This window comes from Lissotriton vulgaris, chromosome 3_1, assembly GCF_964263255.1.
Source record: "Lissotriton vulgaris chromosome 3_1, aLisVul1.2, whole genome shotgun sequence".
NCBI lineage: Eukaryota > Metazoa > Chordata > Amphibia > Caudata > Salamandridae > Lissotriton > Lissotriton vulgaris.
Genome location: NC_141689.1, coordinates 1729180289 through 1729205379, shown reverse-complemented (window position 1 = coordinate 1729205379; position 25091 = coordinate 1729180289).

The window sequence follows — 25091 nt, the reverse complement described above, 5'->3', positions numbered from 1 at the left end:
GTTACGACAATCTGTTCAGGAAAGAAAAGGAACATAACAAGAGTTTGACTTGGGATTGTTACGATTCTCTAACATGGGATAAAATGAAGGAATCGGGAATGTTAAGAATGCCATTGGTCGGGAGCAATGTTGTTGATTACTCCCGCCAAAATGGGGGGACGCCCTTTCGACCAAGTACGAGCACCGACGACCAGTCGAGGCCCGCGGGCAATACAGGGAGAAAGGGTTTCTGTTTTAATTTCAACAAGGGGAAGTGTACCAGGCCACCGGGGTCGTGTAAATTCAAACACGAATGTAGTACGTGTGGATCATCCCATCCTGAGTCATTGTGCAGAGCCAGAACGAGTGAGAATGGGGGTAAGGGAGGCGCCAAACAGGTCTAAGCTAGGCCGAGGGGCGCCTTTACCAACCCCGATTGATACCCTGGCAATGATTCCCTGGCTCAGCAACTACCCGGATCAGACTTCTGCCGGGGTGCTGCGGAACGGTTTTACACATGGTTTCCGCATCCCGGTAGGGGACTTTCAGGGTGTAGGGATGTGCAAAAATCAACTTTCCGTTTTACAACATACATCTGTAGTGCAAGAAAAAATCCAGAAAGAGGTTAGCCGGGGTCGGGTCGCCGGCCCGTTTAGTGTACCCCCGGTACCAGATTTCGTTTGTTCTCCGTTAGGGGTTGTCCCCAAGAAGGACCCGGGTGAGTTTCGTTTGATCCATAATCTGTCTGCTCCCCATGGTCTTTCGGTGAACGACGCAATTGATCCAGAAGTTTGTTCGGTGCGATACGCATCGTTTGATGAGGCAGTGGCCATCTTGAATCGCCTGGGGCCCGGGACGCTGATGGCAAAATCAGACATCGAGTCAGCGTTCCGGTTGCTCCCGGTACACCCAGACGATCAGCGTCTGCTGGGATTCGGGTTCCAGGGGTCATTCTACATGGATAGGTGTATGCCAATGGGATGCTCTATATCATGTGCTTACTTTGAGCAATTCAGTACTTTTTTGCAATGGGTGTTCACTAAGAAAACGGGTTTCCGAAATGTAATGCATTACCTTGACGACTTTTTGTTCCTTGGCCCCGCCGGAAATCCCGCATGTGCACAGGCCTTAGCTGAATTCCGTGTGTTGATGGGTCATTTTGGCGTACCATTGGCACCGGCTAAAACTATGGGTCCCACGACTTGCCTCGAGTTTTTGGGGATCGAGTTGGACTCAAGGGAGGGGTGTTTCCGTTTACCAGCTAGCAAAATCTTGAAATTCAGGGCAGCCCTCCAAGTATGTTTACATGTATCCAAGGTTACACTACAGCAGTTGCAACAATTAGTGGGAAAGTTGAACTTTGCCTTGAGGGTGATCCCAATGGCTCGCCCCTTTTCCCGCTCAATTGCCCAAGCGATGGTTGGCCTAAAAGTGGGTCATCATCGCACGAGGTTATCGGCCGAGGTCCGCCAGGACATGCGGATTTGGTTAGCATTTCTGGCGGACTTCAATGGCCGAGTCGTCTGGAACAAGCCAGCCGTGTCCTCCGAAGAGCTTGGGCTATGGACAGATTCAGCAGGAAGCATAGGCTTTGGCGCCATCTTCGGCACAAAATGGTCGGCACAACGGTGGCCCCTATGGTGGCACGAAAAAGGGCTGACGAGTAATATTGCCTTCCTGGAACTATTTCCCATTCTGGTGGCCCTGAGAACCTGGCCAGAAGGGTTCAGAGATCATTCTGTGGTGTTCTGGTCCGACAACATGACCGTGGTAGAATGCATCAATAGTCAGGCAGCCCGTTGTAAATTGATTTTGAGGCTGCTTAAAGAAATTGTCCTACTGTGTATGCAACTGAACGTGATATTCAGAGCAAAACATGTCCCAGGGGTGTTGAATCAGGCTGCTGATGCACTGTCTCGTTTTCACATGCAGGCTTTCTCGGGTTTCCTTCCTTCAGCGGACCCAGAGCCGGCACCCTTCCCCGAAGCTCTCTGGTCTCTCGGTGCCCCGAACTTCGTCACCTCGTGGGAGAGAGTCTAGCACCCAGGACAAGGAAGGCATATGAAGGGGCGTTTCAGGCCTATTTAGCCTTTTTAGGGGCAGAGAGAGGGGGACTTTGGGGTCAGGAAGAGTGGGTAGTACTTTTTCTGATGTCCTTACGTAGGGCTGGGAAATCGGTGGCTACGGCTCAAAGGCATCGTGCCGCCATTTCCTTTGTTGCCAGGGCCCATGGCATCCTGGACCCAACAGCGTCTTTTACTGTACAGAAAGCGCTGCGTGGGTGGCAACGTCTAGAGGGTCGCAGAGTGGACATAAGACGACCGATAGGTTTTGATAGATTGTCCCAGTTACTGGCCACACTCCCTAGCACATGCTCGTCCCCTTTCGAGACCTGTTTGTTCCGGACTGCATTTACGCTGGCATTTCACGGGGCTATGAGAGTTAGTGAGCTAGTTGCAAGAAACAAACAGGATGTGTCGGGGGGCTTGTGCAGGGAACATGTTCAGATCAGGGGTGATGCGATGGTTGTCTCCTTTCTCAGGTCCAAGACTGACCAAGATGGGAGGGGGGACTGCACGATCATTCGCAGGATCCCCGAGTCATCCATGTGTCCGGTACAGTGCTTAGAAGATTACCTAGCACGAAGGGTGGCATCATGGGGGGGGACATTGTTGAGGCATATAGACGCCACCCCGCTGACGAGGTTTCAGTTTCAGCGGGTGCTTGCAATGGCCATTGCCGCAGCGGGCTTGGACCCGGGTGAATTTGGGACCCATTCCTTTCGTATAGGGGCTGCCACTGAAGCGACAGCCAGGGGTCTTAATGTAGAACAAGTGAAACGTGTGGGGCGTTGGTCCTCCAACTGTTATAAGAGATACGTGCGATTGCACATGTTGTGAAGCTGTAATCATGTACTCACGCTTCTTGTCTTTGTTTGTTTTCAGTTGCGCAAGCCTACGCGGCAGGGCGGACTGTGCAGTTGACCCAACACCAGGCCAGCGGTCACACATCACCGGCTGAGAGAAAGGAGGTGTGGGTCGTAGGCCACTCATACGTGAGACGGGCCGCAGACGTATTCAAAGCAGGTGATATGATTCACGTACCTGGGGAATACGGGTACAGAGTGTCCTTCTACGGAAGGGGCGGTCTCTGTATTGACCAGTTTCAGGCATTCTTTGAGGGTTTGTTAGAGCGGATGAGGTCACCGCCGTCCATAGTCATAGTACATTTGGGGGGCAATGACTTAGTCACCACCGGTAGACGACTTCTCCTGGAGGCTATGCTTTCCACGGTAAGTTGGTTAGCAAGGAGAGTTCCGGGGTGTATAATTGCGTGGTCTCATATGATCCCACGAAAAGTGTGGCGGGGGGCTATCTCGATCCCTGCTTTGAATCATTCCGTTAAAAAATTGAATAACAAAGTGAGTAGGTTGTTCCGTTCCAAGACATTGCATTCGATCTCACATAGTTGTATTAATGATGACAGTATGTATTTGGGGGATGGTGTGCATTTGTCGAGGGTGGGCAATGAGTTACTCATAGGAGACTTCCTAGCTTGGTTAAAATCGTTAAAACATGACCTTTAGGTAGGAGTTTTGTGGGGGGGGTCCGGATAGCCGGTCAACTATCCGGACCTGTGGCGGTAAGGTCATGATCGGTGAGCACTAATTGGTAGATCCCTATGAGTGGGCGTCACCCAACACGGATGGGAGCGCTCGGGGGAGGTGGCCATTGGCCCCTCAATGGGGAGGCGGTCCCGTCTAAGGGCGGGTCGCCGGAAGTTAAGGAAAGGCGGTCAAGGCCCCTTCCTGTGTAGGAGGGGTTACAGCCCCCTCCTGAGGAATTTCCCGGGGCCAGTGTCATCTGCGACGGCAGATGCGGTAAGTTGTGTGGGGTGGGGGGAGGTCCACGATACCTTCTAGATACCACACACAAGTATTCGAACAACCTTTAAATGGCGTCGAGTCTTAAGTGCCCCCGACAAGTCAAGGGAAATTGTTAGTAGTTGCACTTGAGGTAAGCCTCTGTGCTGTCGCCCTTCCCAAGTGGGAGGGGTAAGTCTGGTTAGGGATCTTGACACCGGTTATGACCTTGCCGTTGGCCCTTAAACGTTAGGATGTACAATTTCAATGTTTATAGAGAATGTTTTTTGTAGGATGCTAGTTCGGCTAGGAGAACCTCTGTATTAGAGAATATGTTAAGATTAGCCAAACAATCGCAATGTGATAATGAAATTGTACATAACATGAAACGTTTAATGTTTAATTTTTTGTTTTAATAAAATACGGCCGCGGGAGGGTCACTCCCTCCCACATCCAAAAACTTTAAGAACTGTTTCCGGTTTCCCTCTTTTTGGGATCGTGTTGAGAGGGGGTGGCGGGTATCTCAGCCATATGGAAAGGGGCGACCACTCGGTCCCCCCGAACGTATGGCGGAGTGCCTCGATCCCCCCGGGAAGCCATTTTTTGGCGGGAGGCGCGTCTCGGCTGGTATGCCCGAAGCGGCGTAGCCGGGGCGCGCTTTTTCCCGCTCTAGAGTGGGCTGGCCTAGACACCAACGTAACCAGCCCCGCCCCCGGGACGGGCAGGGGCGGGTTTACGCCCGCCCTGAAGACGGATAAAAAGAGACGCAAGACCAGAAGACGTCCTCTTGTTCTTGTGCTCCGAAGCTGCACCTCCTCGCTACACGTGAGCTCGGGACAGAACGAAGAGCCAATTTTGACCCACCCACCAGCCCCTGAGGACAGCAAGTTGTTGTGCAATAAAGTGAATTTTCTAAGTATGTTTTTTCTGTTTTCGTTACAGGTTGTGTAAGTTTCATTTTTGTTGTTTATCATAATAAAGTATGGTGAATATCGTTTAGGTTGTTACGATTAAAATGACTTGATGTAGTGTTGCATTTTAAGCATGCTCTTTCGGTCGTAGCGACCAATGTTTTCATAGGTTCGAGTAAGAATTGTCGTATTTATTTTTTGGTAGGCGGTAAGGTCATGATCGGTGAGCACTAATTGGTAGATCCCTATGAGTGGGCGTCACCCAACACGGATGGGAGCGCTCGGGGGAGGTGGCCATTGGCCCCTCAATGGGGAGGCGGTCCCGTCTAAGGGCGGGTCGCCGGAAGTTAAGGAAAGGCGGTCAAGGCCCCTTCCTGTGTAGGAGGGGTTACAGCCCCCTCCTGAGGAATTTCCCGGGGCCAGTGTCATCTGCGACGGCAGATGCGGTAAGTTGTGTGGGGTGGGGGGAGGTCCACGATACCTTCTAGATACCACACACAAGTATTCGAACGACCTTTAAATGGCGTCGAGTCTTAAGTGCCCCCGACAAGTCAAGGGAAATTGTTAGTAGTTGCACTTGAGGTAAGCCTCTGTGCTGTCGCCCTTCCCAAGTGGGAGGGGTAAGTCTGGTTAGGGATCTTGACACCGGTTATGACCTTGCCGTTGGCCCTTAAACGTTAGGATGTACAATTTCAATGTTTATAGAGAATGTTTTTTGTAGGATGCTAGTTCGGCTAGGAGAACCTCTGTATTAGAGAATATGTTAAGATTAGCCAAACAATCGCAATGTGATAATGAAATTGTACATAACATGAAACGTTTAATGTTTAATTTTTTGTTTTAATAAAATACGGCCGCGGGAGGGTCACTCCCTCCCACATCCAAAAACTTTAAGAACTGTTTCCGGTTTCCCTCTTTTTGGGATCGTGTTGAGAGGGGGTGGCGGGTATCTCAGCCATAAGGTGTCCCGGCACTTAGACCTCACTCCTGAGAGGTGTTTTCCTCTATCTATGTGTGCTGCAGAATGCAGCACACATGGAAAGAGGAATAAATTAGGAGAACTACAATTATTTCTCCTTACTACGCTTCACTTTGAGAGGCATAAAGTTTTGGTACTTCCCCGGGATTACATGGTCCTGTAAATCTGGACAAAAGTCAAAATCCATGGATGTTGCGTGGGAACAATAACTGAAAAGCTCATGGAATGCCTCCTGAACACAGAGTAAGTCAACGCAGCAATTTGCACTGGCTTGCTCTACTCCATATCTATGAGGCCATTCAAGATAGGATTTCAAGGTTTGTGCTGTGGGAACATACCAAAAAGTAATGCTCCCGTGGCACAAGGGGCTCATAAATATTTACCTTAGTTTGAATGACTTCACAGCTGTCGATTGCTAAGGCCTACCCAGAGAGAACCTGTTTTCATTGGGTGAGTAGTTAAATAGAATTACTGAGAAAGCAGACTGTTCCACACGTTGGAATTCTCTTAACCTATCAGCACGGGTCTATGTGGTTGGATCAATCTGACTCATTAGAATTCATTCTCAATAGCCCTGACCCACCCCCATCTCATGATGGGCTCTCCATAATAAAAGCTAAACGCTGGAAATCCTACAACAATAAATACATTCAGAGATTGAGCTTTTATTTCAGTGAAATAAAAGGAAAAACAAATCCTGAAAAAAATTTTTTCCTGACATTCACTTCAACATAACACCAATATATATGTTTCACTGAAAAAAACAGAGGTTTCAGGGACGTTATAGTTAGGAATTTGCATTTTTTTTAAACCTAGAAATTCATAGAAAAAAACAAAGGCTACAGGGATGTTATAGTTAGGATGACATTTCACTCACACAAAACAGAGAAATTCAGCAGTTATAGTTAGCTGAGCTAACTATAACTGGCGCCCTCACAATGCACTGCTGATGATGTCACATATTATATCACTCATGACATGTTCAGTGACATCCCTGATGACATCACTGATGACATCTCAAATGATATTACTGATGACCTCACTGATGACATCATCTAGTAAGTGAGTGTCGCATGGGTTGGTGAGTAGGTTCCTGAGTGTTCATATTGGTTATTGCTTAGTTGTCTGAGTACCTGTATGGGAGCCAAAGTATCTGTGTGGTTGATTGAGGGTGTCTTTGACTCCCTGCTGAGATGTATGAGTGGGTTAATCCTTGGTATATTGGTAAATGAGTGCATCTGTGAGGGACTGTATGGGCGAGTGAGTGTGCGTATGGCTGTGTCTGTGAGTGAATGGATGTCTCAGTGGTATATGAGTGAGTAACTGTATGTGTGAATGGCAGTATATGTATGTGTTGGAATATATAAGTCACTGTATGTGTGAGTAAGCGCTTGTGAGAGTTGCTGTATGGGTGAGTGAGTGCCTGTGTCAGCGACTGTATGGAGAGAAAGTATTTGTTAGTATCTGTATGAGTAGTGAGTGTATGTGTGTTTCCGTATGAGTGAGTAAGTGGCTGTGTTATTAAGTGTTTGGATGAGTGAGTGGGTGTGTGAGTAGCTCTATTGGTGACTGACGGTGTATGAGTGGCTATATGGGAGTATGAGTAGATATCTCAGCGCCTGTATTGGCAAGCGACTGGCTATATGAGTGCCTGTATGGGTGAGCGAAATGATGTGTATGTAGACCTATCAATCAGTGAGTGTGTATGTACATACTGGTATTGGTTTGTCAATGGTTTCAAGAATGGTAGTCTGACATTTGGATTGGGTGTATGATAGGTTATATTGGTGTGTGAGGAGATTATGTGGATGATATCAGTGATGTCATTTGAGATGTCATCACTGATATCATCAGTGATGTGACATCATCAACAGTGCATCAGCTAACTATAATGGCTGAATTTCTCTAGTTTTGTGCGAGTGAAATGTCACCCTAACTATAATGTCCCTGTAACCTTTGTTTTTTTCTATGAATTTCAAAGGTTTTTAAAGGTTAATTACTATCAATAACGTCCCTGAAATCTCTGTTGTTTTTTTTTTGTGAATTTCTAAGGTTTTTTAAATGCGAATTTCTAACAATAAAGTCCGTGAAACCTGTGTTTTTTTCAGTGAATTTTTAAAGGTTTTTAAAATGCTAATTTCTAACAATATCTTCATAGGTCGGACAGGTACAGAAAGAGGAAGAAAGGTGTAGTAAGAAGCAAGAAAAGTACAGAAGGAGGCAAGAGAGTGCAGAAATAGGAAGAAAGGTGCAGAAAGAAGCCTGATCAATGCAGAAAGAGGTAAGAGAAGTGCAGAAAGAGAAAGAAAGGTACAGAAAGAAGCAAGTGAGGTACAGAAAAAACCAAGAGAAGTGCAGAAAGAGGCAAGAGAAGTACAGAAGTGCAGAAAGAGGGAATAGAGCTGCAGAAAGAGGGACGAGGGTACAGAAGGAAGCATTAAAAAGTACAGAATGAACCAACAGAGGTACAGAAAGAGGTAAGAGGGGTGCAGAAAGAGGTTCTCAGATTGGAGGACTTTTTGGGATAATGCTGAAGAGATCAGGATATCATGAGTTTGGTTTTTTGTATAAGTTTGCAGACCCTAAATTTTTCAAAAAGGTGAGACTCAAGACTCTGAGAGACCTGGCTGAGATATGGTATAAAATCAGGAAATTATTCAAGCTTCCGTATTTTAGCTATAGGGCTCCAATATGGGAATCTCCTGGAGCCCCTTCCTGGACAAAAGATGCGCTAGCTTTAAATTTGAAAAAGGAACCTGACTTGCAAAGGTGGAAAGACTTGTTTCAAGATGGCAATTTAATTTCTTGGGGTTTTTGTCAGCAAAAGTGGGGACCATTTTTTTCAAAATATCATTCGGAATCGGAGATCGGAATAGAAAATGATTTTGAGTCAAAGTTGGAGACAGTGGCTTTCAAGAAGGAAGTAGCATTCTGGTATTGGCGAATACTGGATATGGAGGATGGATCATTTGACCTACCAGAGACCCTGTGGAAGGATAGCTTGCCAAGGATCGCGACAGAAGACCAATGGCAAGTAACTATGTGCATGCTATATAGAATTGTTAAACCTGCAAACCTAAGGCGAAACCTTTTATTTACCATTCACAGGGCATACTGGTCTCCGTATAGACTTTCTAAATTTAAAGATGGAGGGATTGTCGGATGTCCAAAATGTAAAGCTCCAAATGTTGATGACTTACACATGTTTGTGTCTTGCCCAAATATCAAGCAATTCTGGATTGACGTGAGTAACTCTCTCTCCAAATCTTTGAACGAATCCATTGAGGTAAGCCCTGAATTAATTATTACTGGGAGATATGATTTACAAAGCAGATTTCTGAATAATAATGTTAGACTTATTTTCTATGCTATGTTGCTGGCACGTCGAGAGATATGTAAATTATGGGTCTCACCACTTAGTCCCACTTTAATGGACTGGATTATAGCCATGAGGTACATGGCTAAGCTTGATATATTAGACCGATCTAAAAGAAATAGAGGTTTTTGGATACCCTTCCTGCTAAATTTTGGTTAAGTTATATTTATGTTAAAGTCCGATGATTAAGCCCGTGCCTGTTTCGCTGGTACATGGACTATCCCAGAACGATAAATAGAGATGGTGGAGGACACACATACTGGGTCAGGTGGTCAAGAAGGATAGTTTAGAGAAAGGCCAGACCCAAAAATATGTGTTGTCTACGCCCCATTACTCTAACCCAGCCTAAGAGACAATAACAGCCCAGTGGTGGTTTAGAAAGAAGATATGGGCGGCAAGACGGCAAATGAGGATAAAAAGAAAAAAAAAAAAAGGTATAGAAAGAGGCAAAAGGGGTGCCAAAAGAGGCATGAGAACTGCAGATAGAGGCAAGAGAACTACAGGAAGAGGCAAGAGAACTGCAGAAAGAGTCAAGAGAAGTGCAGAAAGAGTACAAAGAGGAACAGAAACATGAAAGAAAAGGGCAGAAAGAGGGATCAGAAGTGCACAAATAGGCAAGAGGGGTATAGAAAGTAGCACGAGGGGTGCAGAAAGAAGAAATACAGAAAGAAGCAATATAGTGCAGAAAGAACCAACAGAGGTTCAGAAAGATGCTAGTGGGGTTCAAAAAGATGCTAGTGGGGTTCAGAAAGAGGCAATATCAGTGCAGAAAGAAGCAACAGAGATGCAGAAAGAGGCAGTAGGGATGCAGAAAGTGGCAAGACGGCTGCAAAAAGAAGTAACAGAAATGCAGAAAGGGCAAGAAAAGTATGGAAAGAGGCAAGAGAATTGCAGAAAGAGGCAAGAGACGTGCAGGAAAAGGGAAGAGGGTACAGAAAGAGGCAAGAGAAATGCAGACAGAGGTAAGATAAGTATAGAAAGAGAAAGAAAGGTACAGTAAGAAGCAAGAGAGGTGCAGAAAGAAGCAAGAGAAGTACAGAAAGATGCAAAAGAGGTGCAGAAAGAGGTAAGAGAGCTGCAGAAAGAAGGAAACGGGTACAGAAAGAGGCATGAAATGAACAGAACGAACCAACAGAGGTGCAGAAAGTAGTAAGAGGGGTGCAGAAAGAGTTAGGATAAGTACAGAAAGAAGCAACAGAGGCGCAGAAAGAGGCAATAAAAGTACAAAAAGAGGCAACATTGGTGCAGAAAGAGACAAGAGGCTAGGCATGGGTGTAGGACTAAGCATGGGCGGAAAATCCGTTACGCTCGCGGATTTTGCGGATTTTTGGTAAATTCGCAATCAGCGAGATTCGCGAATTTCCCGCAAAATCCTCAAAATCGCACGCAGCGGATTTTTTTTCTTTGCGGTGTAAGTTCGCAATTGCGAACATGTAGGTGCGGTGGGCAGCAACAATCTCGCACTCGCGAAATTACAAAAATTGCAATTCTGCACAAGAAATCTACTAGCAAGCAGCGTAGACCTTCTGAAAATGATGATTTTTATCAGAATAACTCCTCAGGTTGACATTTGCCTGCACTTTTTTGATTTGAGGCCTTTTGATTTTCTTTGGATAACTTTTGAATTAGAAATCAACTTTCTCATATAAGCTTGGTGGGATGGTTGCTGTAATGCTGTTCTGCAGAAAAACGAGTTTTGCAAAAGTGAAAGCAGGTTCAAAAGTTCAAACTCATCATTAGTAACGGTTCCCTGTAGTGCTTCCTGACAAGGGCCCCTCCAGAGTTCAGTTGCTAGTTGCAACAATTGTATGACCCTGCTCTGACCCTCACAGCAGGCTCATAGGATAGCTACAAGTAGGCCACAAAGGTCCTGGAAAAAAAATTGCACTGCAACAGAAAGAAAATTACAGATAAGGAAGCAGGTGCCAGACTGGAATTTTAAAACAGTGACACATTATTAAATCAACCCCAAATTAATTCATGTCAGTTGAAGCAGGCAGGTGTACTTGCTTTTTCCCCCATAATCTACAGTGATGATGAACCAGAGGGTGGCATAAGGCGTTGATGTACCATAGGGTGGCATGGGTGAAAGAGAGGAGGCAGGGGTGAAACAGAGGGTGCTGGGAACCTGTGATGATGAACCAGACGTAGAAACAACATAATCGTGACCGTTGCGAGCCGACATGTAAGTTCGCAATTGCGAACTGTTACAAAACCCTCGCGAATTGTCAGAAATCCTTGCGAACTGGCAGAAATCCTTGCGAACACCAACAAAAAAAAAATCCGCAAATTCCCAGTTCAGTTGCTAGTTGCAACAATTGAATGACCCTGCTCTGACCCTCACAGCAGGCTCATAGAATAGCTACAAGTAGGCCACAAAGGTCCGTGAAAAAAAAATTGCACTGCAACAGAAAGCAAATTACAGATAAGGAAGCAGGTGACAGACTGGAATTTTAAAACAGTGACACATTAATAAATCAACCCCAAATTAATTCATGTCAGTTGAAGCAGGCAGGTGTGCTTGCTTTTTCCCCCATAATCTACAGCGATGATGAACCAGAGGGTGGCATAAGGCATTGATGTACCAAAGGGTGGCATGTGTGAAACAGAGGATGGCAGGGGTGAAACAGAGGGTGCTGGGAACCTGTGATGATGAACCAGACGTAGAAACAACATAATCGTGACCGTTGCGAGCCGACATGTAAGTTCGCAATTGCGAACTGTTACAAAACCCTCGCGAACTGTCAGAAATCCTTGCGAACTGGCAGAAATCCTTGCGAACACACAAAAAAAATCCGCAAATTTGCGAGAATTCGCGGATTTTGCGGATTGCGAAATTCGCCCATGCTAATGTAGGACTAAGGTACACTTGTGTAGTTTGTATAGTTTGCACAACTAAGCTCTAAGCAGATTGCATGTAGCACAGTGCAAAAACACGTATCAGGAATATTTTGCTTGCTCGCGGTCCTCAAAGACACAATGGTGACCGCGAGCAAGCAAACACCTCGGTGAGACATTTTCCTCATTTGCAATCAGCAACATCAAGTTGCCGATCACGAGCGTGGAAAATAAAACTCCTGTAGATATTCTGACGGGGAGGTCAGGTTTCTCATTGCGAGTGGTCGCGTATGCTCACGACCGCTTGTGATGAGAAACTACCAGCCCACGTAGAGAAAGCTGCCACTTGAGTACAAATATAATCGCCCAGCAGAAAACGGCCGCTTGCACTGTGCAAGAGGCGGTTTGCACTGATTGCACAATGCGGACAAGCATCCGGCACTGTGCAGTGCAAACAGCATTTTGCAAAGTGCACTACACAGTTCGTGTAGCCACATGTAGCTCGCGTAGTGCAAAGTACACTTCGCGTAGCTGTGTGCAGCGCTACTACGCAAACTACGCCCAGGGTTACAAGAGGGGTACAGAAAGAAACAAGAGAGGTACAGAAAGAAGCTACAGATGTGCAGAAAGAGGCAACAAAAGTACAGAAACAGGAAGGAGAGGTGCACAAAGAGGCAGGAGAGGAAAACAAAGAGACAAGAGATGTGCAGAAGAGGGAAGATGGATACTGAAAGAAGCAAGAGTGGTTTTAGAAAAAATCAAGAGAGGTACAGAAAGAAGAAAGAAAAGTACAGAAAGAAGCAACAGAAGTGTATAAAGAGACAAGAGATGTACAGAAAGAGGCAGGGGAGGTGCAGTAAGTGGCAAGAGAGGTGTGGAAAGAGGGAAGAGGGCTCGGGAAAGAGGCAAGACAGGTACAGAAATGTTAGATTTGGGGGTCTCTAGTTGGCACAGGTAGGTACTTGTGACAAATAGGGACCCTTGCCTCTAGTCAGGATAAGGGGATCACAATTCTAAAATAACCCCTGCTCACCCCCTTGGTAGCTTGGCATGAGCAGACAGGCTTTATCTCAGAGGAGTTGTGTGTTAAGCATTTGTGACCAGATACAGTAACCCAGTGACAACACAACAAATGAACACCACACATGTTTTTATATGAAAAATAAGTATATTTTGTATAGAGTAACTACACGACCATAAATGACAAAAATACACAATACTATTACTTTAAGATAGTAGATTTAAGCATAGTTCAGTACAATTCTTAGATGCAACACTTTGTGTCAATGTGCCTTAGGTTGTGTTGCGCTTCCACGACAAGCAATGTCGCAGCGATGGGAATGCGGCAAAGTTCAGGTGCACACAAATAAAGACGTGAAGATCTTCCAGATGCGGCACACTTCTCGGGGATGCGAGAAGTTCTCGGTTCGATGCATGGACTGCAGCGGCGACACCCGTATTCCGCGATGTGACAGCAGTAGCTCCAGCGCGCAACACTCTTCTCCCACGATGAGTGAAGCTTCTGCACGATGTGACAACTACAGCAGCGACATCCACGATGCAATGGCAGCAGCTCTGATGGTGGCGCGCTTCTTTGGGTTGCAAGGTGCTCTTCTTCGATGCAGTACAGTGCGACAGTTCCAGGAGCGACACCCTCCTTCCGAGTTGCGACGGCAGGCACAGCGACAGCGACACACTCTGTCCTCGTTGCGAAATTCTTCTCCGTATGCGGTGCAGTGCGACAACTACAGTGGTGACACCCTCTTTCGGAGTTGTGATGGCAGCAGCAGCGACGGCTACATGCATCCTCTTCGTTGCAGCACGCTCCTCTCCGATGCGGTGCAATGCGACATTTCCAGTGGCAACAACTACAGCGGCAACATACACGATTCGACGGCAGCAGCTCCGATGGCCGTGCGCTTCTCGGGGATGCGAGGTGCTCTTCTTCGATGTGGTACAGTGAGACAGTTCCAGCAGCTACAACCTCCTTCCGAGTTGCGACGGCAGGCACAGCGATGGTGACACGCTCCGACCTTGTTGCGAAATTCTTCTCCTGATGCGGTGCAGTACGACAACTACAGCGGTGACACCGTCTTTCGGAGTTGCGACGCCAGCAGCAGTGACGGCGACATGCTTCCTCTTCGTTCTGGCACGCTTCTCTCCGATGCTGTGCAGTGCGACAGTTCCAGCGGCGACACCCTCTTTCGGAGTTGCGACGCTAGGCACGGCAACACGCTTCTTCTTGTTGAGTTGCGCTTCCAGCTCCTTGTGACACGCTGTTTCTCAGAAGGCCCAAAACAGCAGCAGGTACTTCCAAAAGAAATCTGGGGAGCTAGGGGTTGAAGTCTGTTGTCCCTGAGACTTCTGCAGGAGGCAAGCTCTTTTCCAAGCCCTTGGAGATCCTTTACAAGTTGAAAGCAAAGTACACAAAGTTCCTTTCTCCTTCCTTTGGCAGTAAGGCAACCACTGCAGGCCAATCCCCCAAGCAGCACTTCAGCTTGGGAATAGTCGCTCCTCAGTTTCTTCAGGTTCCTCTCTTCAGTAAAGGTTTCTTCCTGTAGTCCAAAGTGATCTAATTTCATGGGATCAGGGTACCAATATTTATACCCCAAAATCCTTTGTTCTCTGAGGGGAGAGGGGCCTTTGCCCAGTCCAGACCAGTTCTGAAGCACTCTGTTTACCAGACTTCTTCTTTCCTTTCAAAGTGCAGGGCTGGCACATCATACCCCCCACAGGAGGTGGAGCTAGCATTGTGGAAGGCAAGTACAGTCCTGTAGCACTTTGTTTACAGGACCCCTTCTCTTCTTTCAGAGTGCAGGGCAGTGACATCAGCCATTCCCCAGGGGGTGGAGCCAGCATTGTGGAAGGCAGGCACAGCCCTATTCAAGGTTCAGGTGCAACTCCTCCCTCCCATCTAGATACAGATCTCTCTATTCACCACTGGGCTGACTCATCCTGTCTCTTGGAATCCCCCAGCCCTGTCACTCACAAAACCAGACAAAGGAATACACAACCTAGCAGAGGTAGGCTTGAAAGGTTAGGCAAGCAAATACCTATTTTCTAAAAGTGGTATTTGCAAACACAGAATGTTAAAACCTACTTCACTAAAATATGTATTTTATCACTCTAAGTTCAGGCATGCTAAACTCAAATTTATACCATGTTCTCTGAGACAGTTAGGATTACAAACATGTAATAATCTAACAGCCTGTTCTGGCCTATGGAGAACAGGTAGCCTTGCAATAGTGAAAAACAAAACTGGCTGTAATTCACTATTAGGACATGCCACACACATCAGGACCCTTGGGCCTAACATAGGGGTGACTGATATGAAGAAAAGGGAAGGTTTCGGGACTGGCAAGTGGGTGCACTTACCCAGCCAGCATGACAGTACCCGACTGCATGCAGGCTCTGCAATGGCAGACCTTAGACACATTTTACAAGGCTGCTTCTGTCCGTGGCACAACCAGTGCTACAGGCCCACCAGCAGCATTTGGATTTACATGGCCGGGCCACACTCAGTGCACTAGACTAGGGTCTGACAAGTAAACCAAATAGCCAAACATGGAACCACTAATTAATACATCAATTTGCAATCGGGAACACTTGCACTGTGGCACTGGATAGCATCGGCACAGTGACCAAAGCATCTAACACCAGCAAAAACATATGAGGCAACAGAAAAAATGGAAGGGAGACCCATGCCAACGTCTAACAAGAAAGAAGAATGATAAGTGCTGAAAGAAGAAACAGAGGTGCAGGGAGAGGTAAGAGAACTGCAGAAAGAACCAACAGAGGTTCAAAAGATGCATAAGAGGTTCATAAAGAGGCAATATAAGTGTGCAGAAAGAAGCAAGAGAGGTGCAGAAAAAGGCAAGAGCAGTGCAGTAAGAGGCAGGTGCAGAAAGAGGCAAGAAAAGTACAGGAAGAGGCAAGAAAAGTGCAGAAAGAAGCAAGTGAGGTACAGAAAGAGACAAGAGAGGTACAGAAAGAGGTAAGATAGGTAAAGAAAGAGGCAAGAGAGGTGCAGAAAGAGAAGAAAGGTGCAGAAAGAGGACAACAGGTGCAGAGAGGCAAGAGAAGTGCAGAAAGAAGCAGCAGAGTTACAAAAGGAGGCAAGAGAGGCACAGAAAGAAGATATAGAAATAGAAAGAGACAAGAGTGGTGCCGAAAGAGGGAAGAGGGGTGCAGAAAGAGGAATGAGGGATGCAGCAAGAAGAAAGAGGGATATAAAAATAAGCAAGCAAGGAGCAGAAAGAAGGAAGGGAAGTGCAGAAAGATGCAAGCATGGTGCAGAAAGAGGCAATTGAAGTGCAGAAAGCAGCAAAAGAGGTATGGAAAGAGGCAGGAGAGGTACTGAAAAGGGGAAGAGGGTGCAGAAAGAGGCATGAGAAGTGTAGAAAGAAGCAACTGAGGTACAGAAAAATGTTAGAGAGGTGCAGAAAGAAGGAGGAGAAACGCAGAAAGAACCAACAGACGTGCAGAGAGCAGCAAAAGGGGGCAGAAAGAGGCTGGTGAACTGCAGAAAAAGGCAAGAGAACTGCAGAAAGAGGCAAGAGAAGTGCAGAAAGAGAGAGAGGAGTGCAGAAAGAGGCAAGAGGGGTACAGAAAGAGGCAACAAAGTGCAGAAAGACCAAGGGAAGTGCAGAAAGAGACAAGAGAGTTGCGGAAAGAAGCAAGAGAGGTGCAAAAAGAGGGAAAGAGGGGTGCATTAGGAGGGAACAGGGATACAGAAAGAAGCACAAGAGGTGCAGAAAGAAGCAAGAGAAATTCAGAAATAGCAAGATGACTGCAGAAAGAGGCAAGCGAGGTTGAGAAACAGACTAGGCAATGCAGAAAGAGGAAAGAGGAATACAGAAAGAGGCAAGAGAGTTGTAGGAAGATTGAAGCGGATGCAGAAAGAGGCAAGAGGGGTGCCAAAAGAGGCAGGAGAACTGCAGAAAGAGGCAAGAGAACTACAGAAAGAGGCAAGAAAACTGCAGAAAGAGTCAAGAGAAGTGCAGAAAGAGTCAAATGAGGTACAGAAACATGCAAGAGAGGTGCAGAAAGAGGAATAAGAGGTGCACAAATAGGCAAGAGGGGTGTAGAAAGAAGCAAGAGAGGTGCAGAAAGAAGAGGGGTACAGAAAGAAGAAAGAACAGTGCAGAAAGAACCAACAGAAGTTCAGAAAGATGCAAGAGGGGTACAGAAAGAGGCAACAAAGTGCAGAAAGACCAAGGGAAGTGCAGAAAGAGACAAGAGAGTTGCGGAAAGAAGCAAGAGAGGTGCAAAAAGAGGGAAAGAGGGGTGCATTAGGAGGGAACAGGGATACAGAAAGAAACACAAGAGGTGCAGAAAGAAGCAAGAGAAATTCAGAAATAGCAAGATGACTGCAGAAAGAGGCAAGCGAGGTTGAGAAACAGACTAGGCAATGCAGAAAGAGGAAAGAGGAATACAGAAAGGGGCAAGAGAGTTGTAGGAAGATTGAAGCGGGTGCAGAAAGAGGCAAGAGGGGTGCCAAAAGAGGCAGGAGAACTGCAGAAAGAGGCAAGAGAACTACAGAAAGAGGCAAGAAAACTGCAGAAAGAGTCAAGAGAAGTGCAGAAAGAGTCAAATGAGGTACAGAAACATGCAAGAGAGGTGCAGAAAGAGGAATAAGAGGTGCACAAATAGGCAAGAGGGGTGTAGAAAGAAGCAAGAGAGGTGCAGAAAGAAGAGGGGTACAGAAAGAAGAAAGAACAGTGCAGAAAGAACCAACAGAAGTTCAGAAAGATGCAAGAGGGGTTTAGAAAGAGGCAAGAGCAGTGCAGAAAGAAGCAACAGAGGTGCAGAAAGAGGCAAAAGGGATGCAGAAAGAGGCGAGACAGCTGCAGAAAGAAGTAACAGAAATGCAGTAAGAGGAAAGAAAAGAGCAGAAAGAGGCAAGAGGAGTGCAGAAAGAGGCAATAGAGGTGCAGGAAGAAGATAGAGGTACAGAAAGAGGCAAGAGAAATGCAGAAAGAGTTAAGAGACGTGCAGAAAGAGAAAGAAAGGTACAGAAAGAAGCAAGCGAGGTGATAAAAGAAGCAAAAGAAGTAAAGAAAGATACAACAGAGGTGCAGAAAGGTGCAGAAAGAAGCAAGAGAAGTGCAGAAAGAGGCAAAAGAAGTACAGACAGAGGCAAGAGAGCTGCAGAAAGAGGGAAGAGGATACAGAAAAAGGCATGAAACAAACAGAACAAACCAACAGAGGTACAGAAAGAGGTAGGATGGGTGCGAAAAGAGGTAAGGTGAGTACAGAAAGTAGTAACAGAGGTACAGAAAGAGGTAAGAAAAGTGCAGAAAGAGGCAAGAGAGGTACAGAAAGAGACAAGAGGGGTGCAGAAAGAAGCAAGAGAGGTACAGAAAGAAGCAAGATACGTGAGTAAAGAAGCAACAGATGTGCAGAAAGAGGCAACAAAAGTGCAGAAACTGGCAAGAGAGGTGCACAAAGAGATATGAGATGTTCAGAAAGGAGGAAGAGGGGTGCAGATAGAAGAAATAGAAGTGAAGAAAGAAGCAACAGAAGTGCATAAAGAGGCAAGCGAAGTACAGAAAGAGGCAGGGGAGGTGCAGAAAGTGACAAGAGAGGTATGGAAAAAGGGAAGAGAGCTGCGGAAAGAGGGAAGAGGGGTACAGAAAGAAGCAAGATTAACGCAGAAAGAAGCAACCGAGGTGCAGAAAGAGGTATGAGAATTACAGAAAGAACCAACAGAGGTTCAGGAAGATGCAAGAGAAGTGCAGAAAGAGGCAATAGAGTTGCACAATGAGGAATCAAGGTACAGAAAGAGGCAAGAGAGGTACATAAAGAAGCAACATAGTTTCAGAAAGAAGCAACTGAGGTGCTGAAAGAGTAAAAGAACTGCAGAAAGAACCAACAGAGGTTCAAAAAGATGCAAAAGAGGTTCAGAAAGAGGCAAGAGAAGTGTGCAGAAAGAAGGAAGAGAGGTGCAAGAAGAGGCAAGGGAAGTGCAGAAAGAAGCAGCAGAGTTACAAAAAGAGGCAAGGGAAGCACAGAAAGAGGAAATAGAGGTATAAAAAGAAACAAGAAAGGTACAGAAAGAAGGAAGAGAGGTGCAGAAATAGGGAAGAGAGGTGCAGGAAGAGGAAGAAAGGTACCGAAAGAGGCAGGAGAGGTGCAGAATTAGGCCAGAGAAGTGCAAAAAGAAGCAGCAGAGTTACAAAAAGAGGCAAGAGAAGCACAGAAAGAGGAACTAGAGGTACAGAAAGAGACAAGAGAAGTGCAGAAAGAAGTAAAATAAATGCAGAATGAACCAACAGAGGTGCAGAAAGAGGCAGAAGGGATACAGATAGAGGCAGGAAAACTTCAGAAAGAGGCAGGAGAACTCCAGAAGGAGGCAAGAGAAGTGCAGAAAGAGGCAAGAGGGGTGCATAAAGAGGCATGGGGCAGAAAGAGGTAAGAGGAATGCAGAAAGAGGGAGATGGGAACTGACCGAAGCAAGAGAAGTGCAGAAAGAAGCAAGAGAACTGCAGAAAGAAGCAAGAGAACAGCAGAAAGAAGCAACAGAGGTTCAGAAAGAGGCAACAGAGGTGCAGAAGGAAGCAATAGAGGTGCAAAATGAGTAATAAAGGTACAGAAAGAGGCAAGAGAAGTACAAACAGAAGCAACATAGTTACAAAAAGAGGCAAGAAAAGTGCAGGAAGTGCCAATAGCAGACAAGAAAGAATCAAGTGAGGTACAGGAAGAGGGGTGCAGAAAGTGGCAAGAGGGGTACAGTAAGAGGTAAGAGGCAGCAAAAAGAGACAATAGAGGTGCAAAAAGAAGTAAGAGAAATGCAGAAAGAACTAACAGAGGTGCAGAAAGAGGCAAAAGAGGTGCAGATAGAGGCAGGAGAACTTCAGAAAGAAAGAGGCAAGAGAACTGCTGAAAGAGGCAAGAGAAGTGCATATAGTAGGATGGGGCATTATAGGGCAAGAGGGGTGCATAAAGAGGAAAAGGGGAACAGAAAAAAGCAAGATAAGTGCAAAAAGAAGCAACTGAGGTACAGAAAGAGTAAGAGAACTGCAGAAAGAACCACCAGAGGTTCAGAAAGATGCAAAAGAGATTCAGAAAGAGGAAAGAGAAGTGTAGAAAGAAGTAGCAGAGTTACAAATAGAGGCATGGGAAGCACAGACAGAGATACTAGAGGTATATAAATATACAAGAAAGGTGCATAAAGAGGGAAGAGAGGTGTAGAATTAGGCAAGATAAGTGCAGAAAGAAGCAGCAGAGTTACAAAAAGAGGCAAGAGAAGCACAAAAAGAGGAAATAGCGGTATAGAAAGAGACAAGAGAAGTCCAGAAAGAAGTAAAAAAAATGCAGAATGAACCAACAAAAGTGGAGAAAGAGGAAGAAGGGATGCAGATAGAGGTAGGAGAACTTCAGAAAGAGGCAAGAGTACTCCAGAAAGAGGCAAGAGAAGTGCAGAAAGAGTCAAGAGGGGTGCAGAAAGAGGGATCGGGCAGAAAGAGGCAAGAGGGGTGCAGAATGAGGGAAGATGGGAGCAGAACGAAGCAAGAGAAGTACAGAAAGAAGCAAGAGAAGTACAAAAAGAAGCAAGAGAACTGCAGAAAGAAGTAAAAGAGGTGCAGAAAGAGGCAAGAGGGATGCAGAAAGAGGCAAGACAGCTGCAGAAATAAGCAACAGAAATGCAGAAAGGACAAGAGCAGTGCAGAAAGAGGCAAGAGAAGTGTGAAAAGAGGCAAGAAAGGTGCAGGAAGAGGGAAGAGGGTGCATAAAGAGGCACAAGAGTAGCAGAAAGAGGCAATAGAGGTGCACAATGAGGAATAAAGGTAAAGAAAGAGGCAAGAGAAGTACAAAAAGAAGCAACATAGTTACAGAAAGAGGCAAGAAAAGTGCAGGAAGTGACAATAGCAGTGCAGAAAGAGGCAAGAGGGGTACAGGAAGAGGGGTGTAGAAAGAGGCAAGAGGGGTACAGTAAGAGGAAAGAGGGATGCAGAATGAGGCAAGAGGGATATAGAAAGAGGTAAGATGCTGCAAAAAAGAGGAATGTGAAGTGCAGAAAGAAGCAATAGAGGTACAGAAAGAGACAAAGAGGTGCAGAAAGAAGAAAGAGAAATACAGAAATATCTAACAGGTGCAGAAAGAGGCAAAAGTGGTGCTGATAAATGCAGGAGAACTTCAGAAAGAGGCAAGAGAACTGCAGAAAGAGACAAGAGAAGTGCAGAAAGAGGCAAGAGAGGTGCAGTTAGTAGGAGGATGGGGCAGAAAAAGGCAAGAGGGGTACAGAAAGAGAGAAGAGGGGAACAGAAAGAAGCAAGATAAGTGCAGAAAGAAGCAACCAAGGTACAAAAAGAGTAAGAGAACTGCAGAAAGAAGCCACAGAGGTTCAGAAAGATGCAAAAAAGATTCAGAAATAGGGAAGAGAAGTGTGCAGAAAGAAGCAAGAGTGGTGTAGAAAGAGGCAAGAGAAGTGAATGAATGAATGAATGAATGAATAAGGTATTTATAGAGCGCACGGTGGCCAAACGGCTTCCTGGCGCTGAGCTCTACTGAACAGAACAAACAGGGCCGAGGAAGTTAAGCGGGGTAGGCCTGGGCAAACAAGAATGTTTTGAGCGCTTTACGGAAGTGTGAAAAGATGGGGATAGAACGCATGGAGAGAGGGAGGGAATTCCAGAAGCGGGGGGCAAGGACAGAGAATCTGGTTCCACCAGTGCGGGATTTGCGGAAACGGGGAACAGTGAGGAGGGCCGAAGAAGATGAGCGGAGGGTACGGGCAGGGGTGTGAGAGGAAATCAGGGAAGTGATGAACGCCGGAGCAGAGCGATCAACAGCCCGGAAGACTAGGCAGCCCAGTTTAAACAAGGAACGTTGCAAAACAGGTAGCCAGTGGAGGGATTTGAGAACAGGGGTGATATGGTGAGTTTTGGGAAGGTGAAAAATAAGTCGGGCAGCCTGATTTTGGATTGCTTGAAGGCGACGGGTTTCGTAGGCAGGGATACCCACGAACAAGCTGTTTCCATAATCAAGGCGGGAAGTGATGAGGGCCGAAATAATAATTTTAAGAGATTCATGGGAAAATAAACGGGAGATTTTTCGAATAAGACGGAGGGAAAGAAAGCATGAAGACACTACAGAACTGACCTGGCCGTGCAGAAAGAAGCAGCAGAGTTACAAAAAGAGGCAAGGAAAGCACCGAAAGAGGAAATAGAGGTATAGAAAGAGACAAGAGAGGTGCAGAAAGAGGGAATAGAGGTGCAGAAAGAGGAATAAAGGTACAGAAAGAGGCAAGAGAGGTGCAGAAAGAAGCAGCAGTTACAAAAAGGGGCAAGAGAAGCACAGAAAGAGGAAATAGAGGTATAGAAAGAGAAAAGAGAAGTACAGAAAAAAGTAAAATAAATGCACAATGAACCAACGGAGTTGCAGAAAGAGGCAGAAGGGATGCAGATAGGGGCAGGAGAACTTAAGAAAGAGACAAGAGAACTACAGAAAGAGGCAAAAGAAGTGCAGAAGGAGGCAAGAGGGGTGCAGAAAGAAGGATCAGGGCAGAAAGAGGCAAGAGGGGTGCATGAAAAGGGAAGAGGTTGCAGAAAAAAAGGCAAGAGAGGTGCAGAAAGAGGCAATAGAGATACAAAAAGAGGCAATAGAGGTGCAGGAAAAGGGAAGAGGGTGCAGGAAAAGGCACAAGAGGTGCAGAAAGAGGCAATAGAGGTGCACAATGAAAAAGAAAGTTACAGAAAGGGTCAAGAGAAGTACAGAAATAAGCAATAGAGTTATAGAAAGAGGCAAGAGAAGTGCAGGAAGAGGCAGTAGCAGTGCAGTAAGAGGTACGAGAGGTGCAGAAAGAGCGAAGAGGGGTGCACAAAGAGGCAAGATGGATACAGTAAGAGGATAGATGGACTCAGAAAGAGGCAAGAGGGGTTTAGAAAGAGGCATTAGAAGTACAGAAAGAAGCTACAGAGGTGCATAAAGAGACAAGAGAGGTGCAGAAAAAAGTAAAGGAAATGCAGAAAGAACCAACAGAGGTGCAGAAGGAGGCAAAAGCGGTGCAGATAGAGGCAGGAGAACTTCAGAAAGAGGAAAGAGTACTGCAGATAGAGGCAAGAAAAGTGCAGAAAGGGGCAAGAGAGGTGCAGAATGAGGGATGAGGGGTGCAGAAAGAGGCAAGAGGGATGCAGAAAGAGGGAAGTGGGGAACTGAAGAAGCAAGAGAAGTGCAGAAAGAAGCAAGAGAAGTGCAGAAAGTAGCAAGAGAGTAGCAGAAAGAGGCATGAGTGGTACAGAAAGAAGCTTGCGAGGTGCAGAAAGAAGCAAGGGAAGTACAAAAAGAAGCAAGCAAGGTGCATAAAGAGTCAAGATAAGTGCAGATAGAGGTAAAACAGGTGCAGACAGAGACAAGAGAGGTGCCAAAAGAGGGAAGAGTGTGCAGAAAGAGGCATGAGACCTGGGGAAATAAGCAACAGAGGTGCATAAAGAGGCAAGAGAGGTACAGCGGAAGGAAGCTAGAGAGGTGCAGAAAGATGCGAAAAACAATGCAGAAAGTGGCAAGAAAACTGCAGAAAGATGCAAAGAAGTGTAGAAAGAGTCAAGAGAGGTGCAGAAAGAGACACGAGAGGTGAAGCAAAAAGTAAAAGAAATGCAGAAAGAACCAACAGAGGTGCAGAAGGAGGCAAAAGCGGTGCAGATAGCGGCAGGATAACTCCAGAAAGATGCAAGAGAACTGCAGATAGAGGCAAGAAAAGTACAGAAAGAGGGAAGAGAGTTGCAGAATGCGGGATGAGGGGGGCAGAAAGAGGCAATAGGGATGCAGAAAGAGGGAAGTGGGGAATAGCAAGATGCAAGAGAAGTGCAGAGAGAAGCAAGAGAAGTTCAGAAAGTAGCAAGAGTGGAGCAGAAAGAGGCATGAGTGGTACAGAAAGAGGCTTGCGAGGTGCAGAAAGAAGCAAGGGAAGTACAGAAAGAAGCAAGCAAGGTGCCGAAAGAGTCAAGAGAAGTGCAGATAGAGGTAAAACAGGTACAGACAGAGACAAGAGAGGTGCAGAAAGAGGGAATAGTGTGCAGAAAGAGGCATGAGACCTGGGGAAAGAAGCAACAGAGGTGCAGAAAGAGGCAAGAAAGGTACAACAGAAGAAAAAATGAGAGGTGCAGAAAGATGCGAAAACACTGCAGAAAGTGGCAAGAAAACTGCAGAAAGAGGCAAGAGAAGTGTAGAAAGAGTCAAGAGAGGTGCAGAAAGAGGTAAGAGGGATGCAGAAAGAGGCAAGAGGGGTACAGAAAGAAGCAAGAGACGTGCAGAAAGAAGCAACAAAGGTGCAGATTGAGGCAAGAGGGGTACAGACAGAAGCAAGGGAGGTGCAGAAAGAAGCAAGGGAAGTGCAGGAAGAAGCAAGCGAGGTGCTGAAATAGGAAAGAGAAGTGCAGAAAGAGGCAAAAGAGGTACAGAAAGAGACAAGAGAGGTACAGAAAGAGGAAAGAGGGTCAGAAAGAGGCAAGAGAGATGCAGAGGAAAGAAGCAAGGAAGGTGCACAAAGAAGCAAAAGAGGTGCACAAAGAAGGGAGGTGCAGAAATCTGAAGAGATGTACATTTAGCAATAAGTAACAAGTGACCATTCAAGTTTTGCAAAGCGCCTTCCGCCACCCTGTAACAATTGTTGCTGTATTTTTGGTAATGTTTGAGTCGTGTGAGCTAAAAACAAGTTTTTTTTGTTCAAGTCTGCAGATTATGCAGCAGATGAAGAATTTTGTGGAAAATTATGAGAAAATCACGGCTGCCAATCAGTTGCATAATTCAAATGGCCCTGCTCATACCTCTGTCTAAGTCCAGGAGTGCTCCTCAGTGGTTCCTTCTTTTTTTGTGTATCATTGAGTTTATAGTTTTGCTTCTATGTAATTGAGGAAGACTAAATCTGAGGTTACCACTCCACAAGTCAGACTACCATGCCACACAATTTCTCTACATAATTCTTATACACTAAATACCCCATACTTTCTATTCACATAATTTCACTGCACAAATTGCCATATAATTCCACTACACACAACATACATTCACTCCACTCTAAAACCAATAGTAAAAAACGTTTACATTTAAACGCCAATAGATTTAACTCTCGCAAATGTGAGACCTATTGCATTGCAAATGCTTTTTTAACTAGTAGTCGCATTTGCAGAGTGGAGGAGAAAGGGG